General features: G+C 46.0%; 1 protein-coding gene and 1 pseudogene across 1 annotated transcript in view; one reads left to right on the forward strand and one right to left on the reverse strand.

Moving 5' to 3' along the window:
- The window catches only part of LOC111851973 (neurexin-2-like), a gene marked incomplete at its 3' end in the record, with an annotated part of 418474 nt that overhangs the window by 261079 nt on the left and 141491 nt on the right, over window positions 1-15904 (reverse strand). The gene's annotated exons all lie outside the window — the stretch shown is intronic.
- Window positions 10816-15604, forward strand: LOC140593227 (uncharacterized; annotated as a pseudogene).

Raw genomic sequence — 15904 nt, forward strand, 5'->3', positions numbered from 1 at the left:
ACAGACCCACAGCAATATGCTGCTACCTCCATGTTTAACTGTGGGAACTGTGTTTGTAGGGTTGAAGGCCTCTCCCTTCCTTCACTATATCCATGTGCCCAAACAGCTCATCAGCCCAAAGGCCATGCTTTCAAAATTCATCCCCATGTTTCAAATGGTCCTGGGCAAACTTCACTCTAGCTTTGATATGCTGCTGTGTTAGCAATGGAATTTTCCTTGGCTGATGACCTTGAAGCTTCCCATGATGAAGAGCCTTCACAACAGTTTTTTTTTTTTTTTGAGACTTCAAGTCCAGAGGAGGCCAGTTCATTGATCCAGAGGTTCTCGTTGGCATCTATGATTATTTTCCTCTCCAAAGTTTTTGAAATCTTGCGCTTGTGACCACACCCATGTTTGTTTCTGACAGAATGGGTCGCTTTGTATTTTGCAATGATGCAACGTATAGCTGTTCTGGACACAGTGAAATGCTTAGAAATGGTTGTATGGCCATCCTACTTAAGATCCACTGCTTTATCTCTGAGGTCCATATTTCTTTGGTTTTTGGCATGATGAAATTACCTTTTACAAAGAATGTAAGTGTGATGCCTCTTGATCTTGCCTTTAAGTACCAATAGCCCTGCTCATATCAGCCCATTTAGGGTTTACTGAATGAGTCAATCAAGTCATATGGCTTCCAGGTGTGGTTTGACACCAGAACATTTAACTTAACTTTACAATGTACCAGCTGGAGGTTTTTAGATTAATGAATGTTTTACTTTGTAAAGTTTAAAAATGATGTTAAAACTGGACATAAATATAACGAAATGTCCCTTTACACATTGCGTAAAGTAAAAAAAAACAACAATGTGTCCTGCCCCGATCGTCTGCTCCTTCCGTGTGCCATGCCCCCTTGTTAACCCCGTGTGGAATCCCTGTGTGATCAGCTGTTTCTGGTTGTTGTCATTAGTCCTCTGTATTTAGTCCGCATTTTAGTTTGTTTCCCAGTCCGGTCATTGTATTTTCCATCTGCGTTTTGCCTGCCTTACCTGTAATTAAACCCTGTATTCCCCGATACCCTGACGTCTGCGCCTTTGTCTCCGTTCCGTCCCGCTGGGCACGACAATATTATTATAATTAAATGTATTAATGGTTTATTAATAATATTAAAATAATTAATATGAAATCTTCATATTAACCATACTAACTTGAGAACACTTGCAGATGGGTGACAAATGAAAATAAATTCAACTAGGAAACTTTTATAGTGAACACATGTTCAAATAAAACACTCCTTGACTCCTTGATATTTGTTTAGCTAACCAAAAGTAGACTACCGGAAGTTGCCTCTTGTCAATGTCGGTATTACAGACCTTGTAATGTTGTTTACCACTCTCCTGCAATACTGGGGTATGTTTGCTCAAAAGCATAGTTGCTAGCAATGTAATTAGCAACGTACATAGTTGGAACTATGCAACTGAATGCTTCTTACTATGTAAGTTGACAATGGTAGGTTTTGGGAAATGTACCCCTGACTTACTTGTTAAAGATGAACATCAACTTTGCCTCTTGATAGCTCGGTTCCTTGGGAATGGTATGAAAAGTGCCGACATAGCTGTCACGGCCTCAATCAGCACACTTATGCATACAGCCTGCCATTTTCGTTGTTATTCTCCACTTCATTCTTCACAATACCTGCACAACCGTTGATGTCCAAATGCGCATGTCCATTGATCTTAAAAGTGGGCTTGCATATGTTACGTTTGGGGACATAGTTAAGATTGATACGTAACAATCTAGGAATCTTGAAACAGCCCAGTTACTTCATTCCTTTATGTATTCAGAAATTATATTTGAAAGATGGAACAACAGTGTTTGAGATTCACAGTATGTCATTTCCGTGTACTGAACTCTCCTTTTTCAATTATGCTGAGGTAAAATCAGGTTTTCATTCTATAGCAGCTTTAAAAATAACATTATGTTCCTATTCCACACTCAAACCGATAAACTAAACTCTAAACTAGTAAATTCTTATGTGAACACTGTGAACCCCATCACCATATGCCCTAATTGGAGGATGCTGAACAGACAAAATCTCCCTCTCATGTACCGTATGAAAGAACTAACCGTTCATTTATCACTGACTGAGATATCTAGTGGAATGCAAGTTTTATTCTATACACTTCCAGGTTATGTTCTGTCCAGTAGTATGTTAGGCAACTGAATGTTACATGAACATCAAACACACTATATACAGTATGTTTATAAAAGATTCATAACATATAAGTTCATAAATAATGTGTAATAAAGTGGAATGACTCAGGGATAAAGTATTGAACATGTTAACTAGTGGAGGAACCTTTGTTTGTGACACTACAAGATGCCAGAAACGATTCTCCTGCAGTGCTCGGGAGTGATTTTGACCCATTCTTCTAAACAGATCAGGCACAATTTTCCACCGGCGCAAAGCATGGTGCAAAGCATGGTGCAAAGTAGGGGTGCACCGATTGCAGTTTTCTGGCCGATCAACGATCACCGATCCTTAGGCAACCTTACCTGCTGATCTCGATTTTTTTTTGCCGATCTTGTTTCTTTCATAACTAAAAGACAGTTACTTCAATGTTTCCATTTTTATTGAGTAAATTGATATGAATACTCACAAAACATGAGGTAGTGTCCTCAAATATAAACGAACATATAAATGAGCATTGCTGTTTGAACTACAAAATCATATTTTTTCTTCCAGACTTTAATTTCTCTAATTTTGTAAAAAAAAAATATATATATAGCTGTTATGACACACTTGTCCAAAAAATAGGGAGGGAGGCAGCCTGCACTGCACCTCTCTCGGGAATGGGAGAAAAGGCTGATTTAACCCTCTGGGGCCTAGGGGTAGGAAACACACTTTCACTGACTGGGGCATGATCACACATTTCATCACACTTAATTCATGGCAAATAAATTATTTCTTATATATTTGTTTTGCCATTACACTCATCTTTATTTTAATATATATTGTAAATATGTCAGATTTTTGTTAAGTTTGAAATTTGACATCAAAGTATAGACATTGCAAAATGCAGTTTGGAACACTTGCAGAAACATTATAAAAGTACATAGTAAGCAATGCTGGCAGTTTGTTTTGATCCCAGATATCTGATCACCAAAGTCTTGGCTACATGAAGATGACTAAATGGTGTAGATGCAACATTAATTTGGATAAATAAATAAGAAAAACCTAACTCATGTAACTATTTCTGGCTGCTTTCATTGAATATGTAGCAACTTTCATGTGTATGAATGAGCCATTGTCACCTGGCCACGTCCCCAACCCCCTTTTATGGCGCTGAAGGGGATGTATCTGGATCGCGTTTCACCGTTGCGCTGTTAATCAAATTACCATGCGAATGCGATTTGAATACGCGCTAATGCGGCTATTTAGAATGTGAATAGCGATCTTCGGGTGAGAGCGGCACTACACGCCCCCGATGCAGGTAAAACAAAGTAAGATGACATGGTTTACTTTTTTGCCGATTTAACCTAATTAAAAAAACTTTAATACTTCCGACAATGGACGTTTTGAAAAGAAGACAGATTACGGATTTAGCCAGCGTTTTTTTCATGATTATACATTAAGATTTCAGCGAGATATTTATAAACTGAAATAGACACGAAAAGTACGCGAAAAGTACGCGATGTCGTCGACGACATACTCGACCCCAAAGAGTTAAAAGCATATAACTAAGATCGGTGGATCTCATGGGAATATGGTCGATTTCTGATCCCCTCAAATTAACGTGATCGAGGCCGATCGATCGGTGCGCCGATCGATCGGTGCACCCCTAGTGCAAAGTGGTTTTTCTAGTTTTGTACTAACGCATTGCTCATTTTCACGCTATGCAGGCACATCATCAAAATAACAAATGATTTTGGGCCCGCTTTGGGCTCGTAGGAGTAGTGTTTTTTAAATGAGGCCTGGCGCTTTGTAGGTGCATTGCTATTTAAAGGCAATAAAAACCACGTCTGAAGTTGGTAGCGTATTATTACACAGTACTTAAGCAGAGCTTTTAGAAACATGCGAGTGCACGACACTCATTACAGACACAGGTATAGTCATGTGAAAAAATTAGGATACCCCATTAAATATTTATTTCTTTAAGAAATATCAACATATGATTTGAAAGAAGATTTAATATTGATATCTGTAGATAAAGGTGATGTAATTGTATCACGTATACAAAAACAAGAAACAAATTCACTTATTTCACAGAAGAAATTAAGTATGATGCCAATTTCCCCTGAGGAAAAAGTTTGGAACCCTCACATCCATTACTATTTAAAATCTTAAATCTTTAATAAACTGTCTCCATGGTACCTGGCTCCATCTGCATTTGGGTCTGGCTCCAGACCGCACCCATGACCCTTATCTAAATCTTATCTGGGTTCAAATTGTCAAAGAGTGGTTCAGGGAGCATGAGGAATCATTTTCACACATGACTTGGTCACCACAGAGTTGTGACCTTAACCTCATTGAAGGTCTCTGGGATGTGATGAAGGAGGCTTTATGGAGTGGTTCAACTCACTTGTCAATACAGGATCTTGGTGAGAAATGAATGCAAATCTGGATGAAAATAAAGTATGAGATGTTGCAAAAGCTTGTGGAAACAATGCCATGACAAATATGCGCCATAATCAAAGCTACAGGCGGCCCAACAAAAAATTCAAATGGCGACTTTTTTTTTGGACAGGCAGTGTAGTATAGACAGTGTACAGTGCCTGACAAAAGTCTTGTCGCTTAACCAAGTTGTAGGAACAACAAATAATAACTTGACCTGTAGTTAATCAGTTGGAATTAGAAATGGCTTATAAGAAAAGGCAAAGCCCTCTAGATTATGCTTATTATACCAAAATAAAGTTTTGCATCATTCATTGAGTTTTGTCATGTAATTAGGACAGAAAGGTCAACTTTTGCCTGGACAAAAGTCTTGTCATATGCAAAAATAATGTAGAAATTATACATATACTTCATTTAGAATACACAAACATGCTACAATAACATCAGAACATAAAGTCATGGTGCCTTGGAAAAAAAAATTAATAATGTGTATGACTCCCATGAGCTTGGAGGACCACATCCATACGTCTTGGCAATGACTGAAATAACTTGTTGATGAAGTCATCAGGAATGGCAAAGAAAGCAGTTTTGCAGGACTCCCAGGGTTCGTCTAGATTCTTTGGTTTCGTCTTCCAAGCCTCCTCCTTCATCTTACCCCAGACATGCTCAATAATGTTCATGTTTGGTGACTGGGCTGGCCAATCCTGGAGCACCTTGATCCTCTTCAGTTTCAGGAACTTCAATGTGGAGGCTGAAGTATGAGAAGGAGCGCCATCCTTCTGCAGAATTTGCCCTCTCTTATGGTTTGGAATGTAATGGGCAGCAAGAATATCTTGATACTTCAGGCTGTTGATGTTGCCATCCACTCTGCAGATCTCTCGAACACCCCCATGGATGTAACCCCAAACCATGATTTTTCCTCCACCAAACTTGACTGTTTTCTGGGTGAATTTTGAGTTCATGCAGGTTCCAACAGGTCTCCTGCAGTATTTGCGGCATTTGGTATGTAGTTCAATGGATGATTCGTCAGAAAAATCAACCTTCTGCCACTTTGCCTCTGTCCATCCTTGCTGCAAGCTGTGGGCCTTGGCAAATTCAACATGCTTTTTTGTTGTGTTCTTGTTAATGCTGGTTTCTGAGCACTAATTTGACCATGGAGACCACTGCGTGCGAGAATTCGAGAAACTGTTCTTGTAGACACAGCGGTTTCTGGTGACCAGTTCTGATGTAGCTCTGCTGCAGTTGAAAGAGGGTTGGCCCTGGACTTTCGAAGCAACAAACGGTCCTCTCAAAGAGTTGTCTTACGGGGTCTGCCTGACCTGGGCTTGTCATGAACATCACCAGTTTCTTCATATCTTTTTTTAATCCTCTCCACTTGACGTTTGGATACATTAACGATGTCTGCCACCTCAGCAGCAGACTTGGTCTGTGGTTGAATCTTTGGCATGTTGTCAGAAGTTAGGTTGCACTTCAAGTGAAGGTCTGGTGTGCTGGGGTTCTTTTTATACACACCTGGGATTATGTTCATTACAATATTTGTCACAGGTGAACCTCTAATTTGTGATTGGTTGAATAATTAAAAGACATGACAAGACTTTTGTCCTTGCAAAAACAGGTGTTATGGACTTTAACAAGCTGTGAACATCAGGACACTTTTTGACTGTTTCATTTTGTACCCAGTTATTAATGTGAAAGCCCTTGGCATTAAATTGATCCATTCAATGTAACAATTGATTGATTAGAAATAAAGTTATATGCCTTTTTAAGTTACTATGTCCTTATGTGACAAGACTTTTGTCAATGACTGTAGTATAGACAATTGTTTTTACCCATATTTACTCGGAGTATTGCAATAAGCATTTCACTGCAGGTTGTACTGTGTATGATGATGCATCTGACAAATAAAATTTGAATTTTAATTGTAATTTATTTTCTGAATTCAAGAACCATAAGCTCAGAATGGCTGCCGACGCATCATCCAAGCGGGTGCTAAACATTGGTGGTGGTCGAAGTGGTTTCTCATTGGTTCTGTAAAGCGCTTTGGGTATTTTGAAAAGTGTTTTATACGTGTAAATGTAACATTCGTTCACATTCACTCACTCATTACTTTATTATAACCCTAGGCCTGAAGTCGGAGAGCAGGGTCAGTCATTTATTTAGTGCCCCTGTAGCATTTCGGGGGATTAAATGCCTTGCTCTAGGATCCAACATAGATGTGATTATTCTGATTGTAGATTGTAGATGCATATGAGTCTAGGAAGGGATATAACAAGATCTCTAGAGAGTCTGGAATCAGCCATTCCCCTGTCCGGAAAATAATTTACAAGTGGAGAACATTTAGAACAACTGCCAGCATGACATGCGCAGGCTGTCCAAGCAAGTTCAGCCCAAGAGCTGAAAGAAGTCTCCAAAAATGCTAAAATGTCATCCATACATTCATTGTGGCATGTGGTGTGTTGCATAACATTGCCATGCGTGATGGATGTCTGTTGGATATAAATGAGGAGACATTAGAGGACTTTAGAAGGTGTGAAGCTGAACTGCATGTGCCGATGCCAACAAAGGAGCAGCACGGGCAAGGAGGCATCAGCTGGCAGAAGAGCTGAATCGTCTGTAGCCTGGTAAGGAATCTCAGTTGTGAGATGTACAAAAATAAACCTATTGCCTATTATTTAAACATTTAACAATTTTCTTTGTCCTAGTAGGCAATGTGTTTTAAACTATACTGCTGTTCATGGGACCTCGGTACATAATTTACTTCCATAACATGCTACCTCCATGTTCTCGGAATGACAATAATACTTCTGGAATCTTAAATCTTTAATAAACTGTCTGACCAAAGTTCGCAATGCATCTTATGGAGTTCAATGTGCTTTTTTCCCAGCAAGTTCTGAAATACTGACTGAAGAAAGAGACATATTTAATTAATTTCTTTGTATATTTCATTTTATATCACAAACTCAATTTCATTGCTCAACGCTGTGGACAGCTTTTAAGAGAGTAAACACCAGGAAGGCAACAGGACCTGATGGAATTTCAGGGAAGGTCCTGTGGGGGTAGAAGCAGGAGGGTGGACAGAGTACATGACAGGAAAATATATCTGCAAGACAGTAAGCAACTGCAAGAAGATAGACAGTCTAACACCTATAACCACAAAAGTTATATTTACGCCAAGTATGCAATTAGGTTCTGAGAACACCTGTAAACAACAAGGGTTCTAAGAACTTAGAAATAAGCTAAGATGGAAATGTACCAGCTCTGCTGATTATGCTTTCGCTTTTGAGCAACACCAGAACAAGGAAGTAACTAAGCACAATGCAGGTATATAACACACAGTAAAGTTTTACTGGCCAGAACACGCTGAGCTGACACACTGGGGGTGTGTAAGCAGTCTGTTCCCGAGCCGGCTCGCATTAAAGCAATAAGAGGCATTAACAATAGAATGCATTACTGAATAAAGGAGTATTAATAAAAGTAACACTGAGAGTCTCCCTGTGTGATCTCTTCTCATCCGGACCCGGTGGAGCATCGTACTCCAACAATTTGGGGGCTCGTCCGGGATGAGAAGGACACCATCATTCGGCTAAAGTGGACAAGGCTTGACTGGACACGGAAGTATACAGGGTACCCAAGTAAAAAGGTAAGCAGAGCCTGTTTTATCGAAATCTGCATATTGAACATACTAAAAAAGTATTCTGATGTGTCCTATCGGTCTGTCTGTCTGATTTTACGGAGACTTAAAGTGTTAGAGACGTGATTGTAGACAATTTCAGAAGGGAAGACGGTGATAATTTCAGAAGGGAAGACGGTGATAATTTCAGAAGGGAAGACGGTGATAATTTCAGAAGGGAAGACGGTGAAATCCTTGGTTTGGCAATCCCCCTACTAGTCGACGGGCGGTAGTGCACTGGACAGGGTCCAGTGGGCTGGGTTAAAATCCCGGGGGTAGGATTCCCGAAAAGTAAAGGGATGAGGAGTCAGGGACAGAGGTCACTAAAAGTCTGAGTCAGAATCTCAGAAAAGTAAAGGGATGAGGAGTCAGGGACAGAGGTCCCTAAAAGTCTGAGTCAGAATCTCGGAAAAGTAAAGAGATGAGAAGTCAGGGACAGAGGTCCCTAAAAGTCTGAGTCAGAATCTCGGTAAAGAGGGATGAAAAATTAGGGACAAAGGGTCCCTAAAGTTCTGAATTAAGGTCTCGGGGTAGAATCCCCGAAAGGTATATATACACGAGGGGAGAATAAGCAGTAAGTCTGGAGAAACTGTGGTGTTTGGTAATAGGACATTCTCAAACGCAAAAACAGTGTAAGAAGTGTGGGTGGAAAAATCGTAGGGAAGAATATACAGCATTATTGGACAAGTCAGAAAAAGTAAAATGGACGGTGAATTCAATAGGGAATTGGACGACGGAGGCTGGGGAAATAGTCCCAAACGCCCATGGAAAACTCTGTCAGATCAAATGAAACTTATGGAGGTGACGATATCGGAAGAAGTAGGCGAAAAGGATAGGGAAAAGGTGGTGGCAGATGCCAGGGAAAGAATGATGAGAGTAATTAGATGTGCAGGGTATAAGCCAGAGGATAGATGATCTTTAGGAGAATTACTCTGGTTACAGGAAAAAGAACACGGAAGGCAGGTAAAGGAAGCAGTCCGTCAGAAAAATGAAGTGGGGATGTTTAAAAAAGGGAAATGGGAAAAACAGGAGAAAAAGGTAGGAGAGGAAAAGAGAGTATGGTGGAAATTGGCAATGTTGTGGCAAGGGACAGATCATTTACATAGGGAGCCGATGGAGCAAAAGGGGCCGTCAGAGAATAAAAACAAAACGTGTTCGGATGACCCTCCCGCTTACTCTAGTGGAGGGACGGTGCCCTCCGCCCCAGTGGTACCAGTCACACATATGTGTCCTCAATTTACTTTAACGTCGGGAACCGTCCTAATTGAATCAGAAAGACGGGGACAGGGACAGATGTATGACGGCTCCCGAACAGAAGGTTCAGAAGGAAAGGGAAGAGATGACCCAGGTGTGACAAGGGAACTGAATGACAGTCAGGGAACGGAGACTGAGGGAGAGGACGAATGTCCAACAACAAAGGCATTCGGGGCACGAGTACAAAGGGCTCAGATAGAGAGACGAAAGGGCCAGGCGTCACGGAAACAGAACCCGTGTGCTCTAGTGAATGGGCAGAGAAGTACCAGAGTCAAAATAGCGGGGACATTACATGGGGTTTTGGAAAAAGACCCTTCTGCAGAATGTACTGAGGATCAGGAAAGTACCGAAGTCAGAATAGGAGGGATAGTGTCAGGGATGTTGGAGGACTACCCTCCTCGGGACTGCGACGAGGAACTGATAAGAGAATATGAGGAGAGTATAACACGGGTACGGGAGGAAATTGAGCGAGAGCGAGAGGCCACGGAAGAATTGAGAAAGGCGCTAGGAGGGAAAGACCGCAGACACCATATGACAACTAGATCTAAAACTCGGGAGGCTACACAGTTCCCCCTCCTGCGGGAGGCAGGTCAGATGTGCGATAAATATAAGCCATTCTCCATAGGAGATGTCCAGGCGCTTACAGATAAATTACCTCCAGCTGCAAAGGGAGGAGGACAATGGTTAGAGAAGCTGGACCAGCTGACTACAGGTCAGAAATTGGCCCTAGGAGATTTTCGTGCCGTGGCCGCCAGGGCCATGGGCAAACACACTTTATTAGAATTAGAGGGAAGAGCAGGAATTCTTAGGCGAGAGGATAACATAGAACTGACCAGAGTGATAACGAAATTGGGTGACGCCCTGCGAGAGATGTTCCCTGCGCCCAGTGGAGCAGTGGTCCCGAAGTTTTTCTGGGACCCCAAATTACACCCGAGAGAGTATTTGGATCAGTGTAAGGAGGACTGGACCCGGCGGACGGGGTGCCATCCGGGGCGAGAGGGATTTCAGCGAGAGTGGTTTAGGCGTGCAGTTCTTGAAGGCGTTCCCGAGAGGGTGAGGACCATAATGTTCGACAGTCCTGACCTCCCAGGGGCAGACTCCCAGGTGTGGGATAGACACCTGGTCCATCATTTACAGAGGGCAAAGGAGGACGTACATAAGGAGGAGAGTGAGGTAAAACAGTTACAGACACAGTTATTGAAACTCCAGGTGGGTGAGGCCAGGAAAAAGGCGAATGACGAGAAAAAGAAGGGACAGAGTAAATAAATAGTGGCTGGGGCACAACCAGAGGGACCCCAATTTCAACCACCCGGTCCGTGGTATGGACCCCCCACCTACCAACAGGGCGGGTGGGGCCAACAATGGGGTCGAGGCCGGGGAGGTTGGGGCCGGGGAAACAGGGGCCGGGCCGTGAGAAGGGGTGCGTTGCAAGGTGGACAGCGGCCAGGGACCTGTTACAGGTGTGGGGGAACTGGACACTGGGCCCGTGATTTTGTGTGTTCTGCGAATGCAGCGGGTCAGGCCGGAGGTGCCCGTCCCGGTGGTCAGGGGCCGGCCGTGGCCCCACAGGTGATAGTGCCGCACGCGCAAGCAGTCCCCACCGCACAGGGCGTGGTCGCTGCGGGGCAATTCCCGTTCCTGGCCAGCGACGACTGGGGCTGGGAGCCCAATCAAGACTGACGGTCCCCACGGGTGGCCCAGGGAGCAGGGGAGGCAGACCCCATGCTCCCTCTCTTGGTCATGGACAAAGAACTGCCGTTCCTAGTAGACACCGGAGCCACGTATTCCACCCTCATCGTGGCCCCAGAACAACATCTCCTGTCTACATCTACAGTGACCGTTGTGGGCTTCTCGGGCGAGGAACAGAGACTGCCAGTGACCAAGCCAGTTAAGGTGATGGTGGGGAAACAGACTTTGCTCCACCCCTTTCTTGTGTCTCCCTCTGTGCCTGTGAACTTGCTGGGGAGAGACATGTTGGTGAAGCTGGGAGCATCAATTCTGTGCAGCGCTGATGGACTGGTTGTCACCTTGCCGGGGGGTACACGCATCCGCTGCAGTACGCAGACATGGGGGATGGGACAGTGTCTGATGCAGCCCGTCCAAGAACAGCCGCTGGCTGACATTTACTGGGCCCTGATAGTACCAAGCCTGATGGGTATTTTGGCAGCTTACTCTGCGTGGTGGCCCTGGATCTTGCTCCTAGAGCCTTATGTGCCTCCGCCCGACCCTCCCCATGTGACCCTTTTCTATGATAGGGATGACACCGAATGGTACGGAGAACTCTTTGCAGAGCAACTGGAAGGCCGCCAGTGGCAAGTTGCCTCTGAAAATATATACGTGGGTCCTGAAGGGGTGGCCTCAACCACCAATTTAACTGCAGAACAGCTTCCCTGGTACCGAATGGGCCAGGAAGCCGTCCCTCACGTCTCCCTGGCCCTCCACCCTAAGCATCAGGCTAAAGACTTAGGGCCAATGGTAAAAAGAGCCAGGGACGCCGGGGACTGGGCTCCGACCCAGGTCCCACAAATTTCCTTCTCGCCCTCCTGTAATACGTTTTGCATTCAGGTCACTGCACAAGACACTGCTCTCCTACAACATGAACAGATAACGAGGGATCACGGGCGTGAAAAGATGGACCATCCAAAAGCAGCAGCCCTGCTAGCTGCATTGCCCGATTCCCTATGGTCCACCAGTCCCACAGATGTCGGGCTGATCGATTGTCCCCCGGTGCAGTTCCAACTGCGCCCTGGGGAAGGCCCCCTGTGGATTAAACAGTACCCTCATAAACTAGTGGCAGAGGAGGGAATAGCTGAGACGATAGAAGGCCTGCTGAGGGGAGGGGTGTTGGAGGCGTCCACATCAGAATGGAACACGCCTATCCTCCCAGTTGAAAAGGCAGGTTCAGGGAAGTACCGTATGGCATACGTATACCGTATCTCCTGCTCACTCCCACCGTCCCAGTCCCAAATCCTTATGTGGCACTCACTAATCTGACTCCGCACCAGAAATGGTTTACATGCATTGATTTGGCTAACGCTTTTTTCTGTCTCCCACTCGCTGAGGAGTGCAGAGACATTTTCTCCTTCACATACAGGGCGTGCCAACTGCGCTACACTAGGCTGCCACAGGGGTTTGCTCTCTCTCCCGGTATCTTCAATCAGGTTTTGAAACAGGCCCTGGAGGGATGTCCCCTCCCGGATGGCGTCACCCTTGTACAGTACGTAGATGACCTTCTCATCGCGGCACCATCTGCAGAGGCGGCCCTGCAGGGGACGAGAGCTGTGTTGCTCCGGTTGTCAGGCAGAGGATTTAAGGTCAGTAAGGACAAGTTGCAGGTTGCGCGGACCATTGTTTCATTCCTAGGTCGAGTGCTGTCTAGCGCAGGGACAGGTCTCTCCCCAGCCCATCGGTCCAGTATCCTACACCACCCGAAGCCCACCACAGTAAAGGACATGCTGTCCTTCCTAGGACTTACAGGGTACAGCCGCACGTATATTCCTGACTACACGGGGCTTACTCAGCCCCTCCGACGCCTGGTCCGTGAACACGGCCTCCGCCGCCTTGGGGCGTTCCTCGCCTGGGACCAGGCTGCGGAAGAGGCTTTCATAGCCCTGAAACAACGCCTCGCACAGGCAGCGGATCTAGCCCTGCCTGACTACTCCCTCCCCTTCTATCTTGATGTTTCTGAAACAGAAGATGTAGCCAATGCCATCCTGTTTCAGAAAAAAGGGGGAGAGAGGAGAGCACTGATGTACCTGAGCATAAAACTTGACACCACAGAAAAAAGGCACCCTGCATGCACCAGGCACGCAGCAGGAATTGCGAAGATCATTCAAAAAACAGCACACATAGTGATGGGACACGCACTGCACGTCCTAACCTCACATAGTGTGGTGGCATATGTAAACTCACAGACATTTACCATGACATCACTCAGACAACAGAGGCTCAGCAAAATCTTGGAAGCACCAAATTTACATTTCAGCCATGAAGGGATCAACATGGCAGACCGAATGGGAGGGGGAGAACCTCATGTGTGCGAGTTAAGGGTACAGAAGGAGGAGAAGGTCAGAGGAGATTTGGAGGCAGAAAATATTGAGGGAACGGAGGAGTGGTTCACAGACGGTTGTTGCTTCAGGACGGAGACAGGAAGTTTGCAACAGGGTACACGGTAGTGGCAAGGCAAGATCAGACATACGTCACTTTGAAGGCTGAAAAGCTGACAGGAGCGCAGTCTGCCCAGAGAGCAGAGGTGGTTGCAGTAATTGAGGCTTTGAAACTAGCAGAAGGAAAGGAAGTTACTATTTATTCAGACTCAGCCTACGCAGTGGGAGCTGTGCACGTAGAATTGAGTCAGTGGCTGAGAGCGGGGTTTTTGACAGCAGGAAACAAGCCGATCAAGCATGAGACGGAAATGAGAGAGCTTGCAGAAGCTTTGCTGCTGCCTGCTCGAGTAGCAGTGGTGAAATGTAAAGGTCACGAGGGCACGGGGACAGCGGTCGCCCGAGGTAGTCAAGTAGCAGATGAGGAAGCAAAACGAGTTGCAGGCTACACAGTGGACAGACAACTGGTCACGGTGGAGGAAGAGGTTCAGCCGCAGCCCCGACTGACCTTGGAAGTAGTGAAGGGAGAACAACAGAAAGCTTCCCCAGAGGAAATGACAATGTGGAGAGAGAGAGGGGGACAGCAGAAGGACGGTTTGTGGCAGAATAAAGAGGGTAAGCCAGCCCTCCCAAGCAACCTCCGCCAGACAGTGCTGAAGGAAGCCCATGGGGTGGGGCATGCGGGAGTGAAACAGATGCTGAGTAACTTGACAGGGTGGTGGCACCCATTCATGAAGGACATGGTGAGACAGCATGTGAAAAGTTGTACTATTTGCGTAATGTACAACCCACGCTCCACGGTCAAACCGGGACAGGGACAATTCCCCAGGTGTGCCAAAGTAGGGGAAGAAATAGTCATAGACTATACAGATATGGTGGTTTCGGCGAGGGGATTCCGGTATGTGCTGATGTGCGTGGATGCGTTCTCTGGGTGGCCAGAAGCATGGCCCACAAGAAGGGAGGATGGAGCCTCCGTGGTAAAATTTTTGATCAACCAGTACATACCACGGCATGGGTTCCCCAACAGAATCCGGTCAGACAACGGGACACACTTTAAAAATGAGGACCTGAGGCGGGTAGAGAAGGCCTTGGGGTTGAAACACGGTTTATCACCCACAGTCCCAGGGGAAGGTGGAGCGGATGAACCAAACTATCAAACAGAAATTGGCTAAAATCTGTGCACAGACAAAACTGAATTGGGTCGATGCGTTGCCACTGGCATTAATGTCCGCAAGGTGTTCCGTAAACCGGGGAACCGGGTTCACCCCATTTGAGCTGCAGATAGGCAGGCAGTTTCCGGGCCCGGCGAAGGAGCTGGCCTGGACCCCTGATGAGACAGGGGGGCGGGGATACAGAGCATACTATGATGGCTTGCAAGTTCTCGTTTCAGGTTTCTCCCAACAAGTCCAGGGAACCGCACCAGAGGCAGCCGCGGCCAAACCACACACTGGGGAGTGGGTCCTGCTGAAAGTCATCAAAAGGAAGTGGTCAGAGCCCAGGTGCACCGGCCCCTTCCAAGTCGTCGAAAGGACATCCCACGCAGTGCGGTTGAAGGGAAAAGGAGACACGTGGTACCATTGGAGCCAGTGCGCCGCAGCCCAGGAGCCAGGACGAGCGGTGGGAGAGATCCAGGAAGACCTCACGCAAGGGGAAGAACTGCCTGACTCGGAAGAGCCAGGACCAACTCAGGTCACCACAGGGGCAGAATAATCCCCGACCTGAAAGACCAGCAGGGCAGTCTACCCCTGGCTGGTTGAAGAACCAGCAGTCCTCACCAGCGCAGATCAGGATGAAGAACCAGCAGATGAAAAGGGGGACTCTGGGGGGAATGAGTGTGTTATATAGAATATTTAGAACGCTTGTAGTTATGTGTGTATGGCTTTCCATTGTCCAAACATGGGGCCCCCGTAAATCATGTGAGGAGAGGTGGGGGATTCTGAAGTTGCGGTATATCAAAGGCACCAGCGCCACATTTCTGTTCGATCTCTGTGAAGTGATCGATTGCGGAGGCCACAACGCCTCGTATCAAGGGTACAACGTCTGGCTCTGCGTTGAGGCTGAATTCAACAAAGCCTGTAATGGGCGCCAATACCCCGGAACACCGACGTGTGGTTGGCACATGGTGGCTAAGTATACCGGGGCGTGGCAGCCGCACGGCCCAGTCTGGGGGGATAATGAGTGGGGGAGGCCCTGGAAGGAGTGGTGGCGCAACGTCACCTTCTCCCGAGAAGGCCACACAGGGACATTAGGTTGGAATCCACTGGCCCTGTCTTTGGGGCAGTACTT

The sequence above is a fragment of the Paramormyrops kingsleyae genome, chromosome 10, assembly GCF_048594095.1.
Source record: "Paramormyrops kingsleyae isolate MSU_618 chromosome 10, PKINGS_0.4, whole genome shotgun sequence".
NCBI lineage: Eukaryota > Metazoa > Chordata > Actinopteri > Osteoglossiformes > Mormyridae > Paramormyrops > Paramormyrops kingsleyae.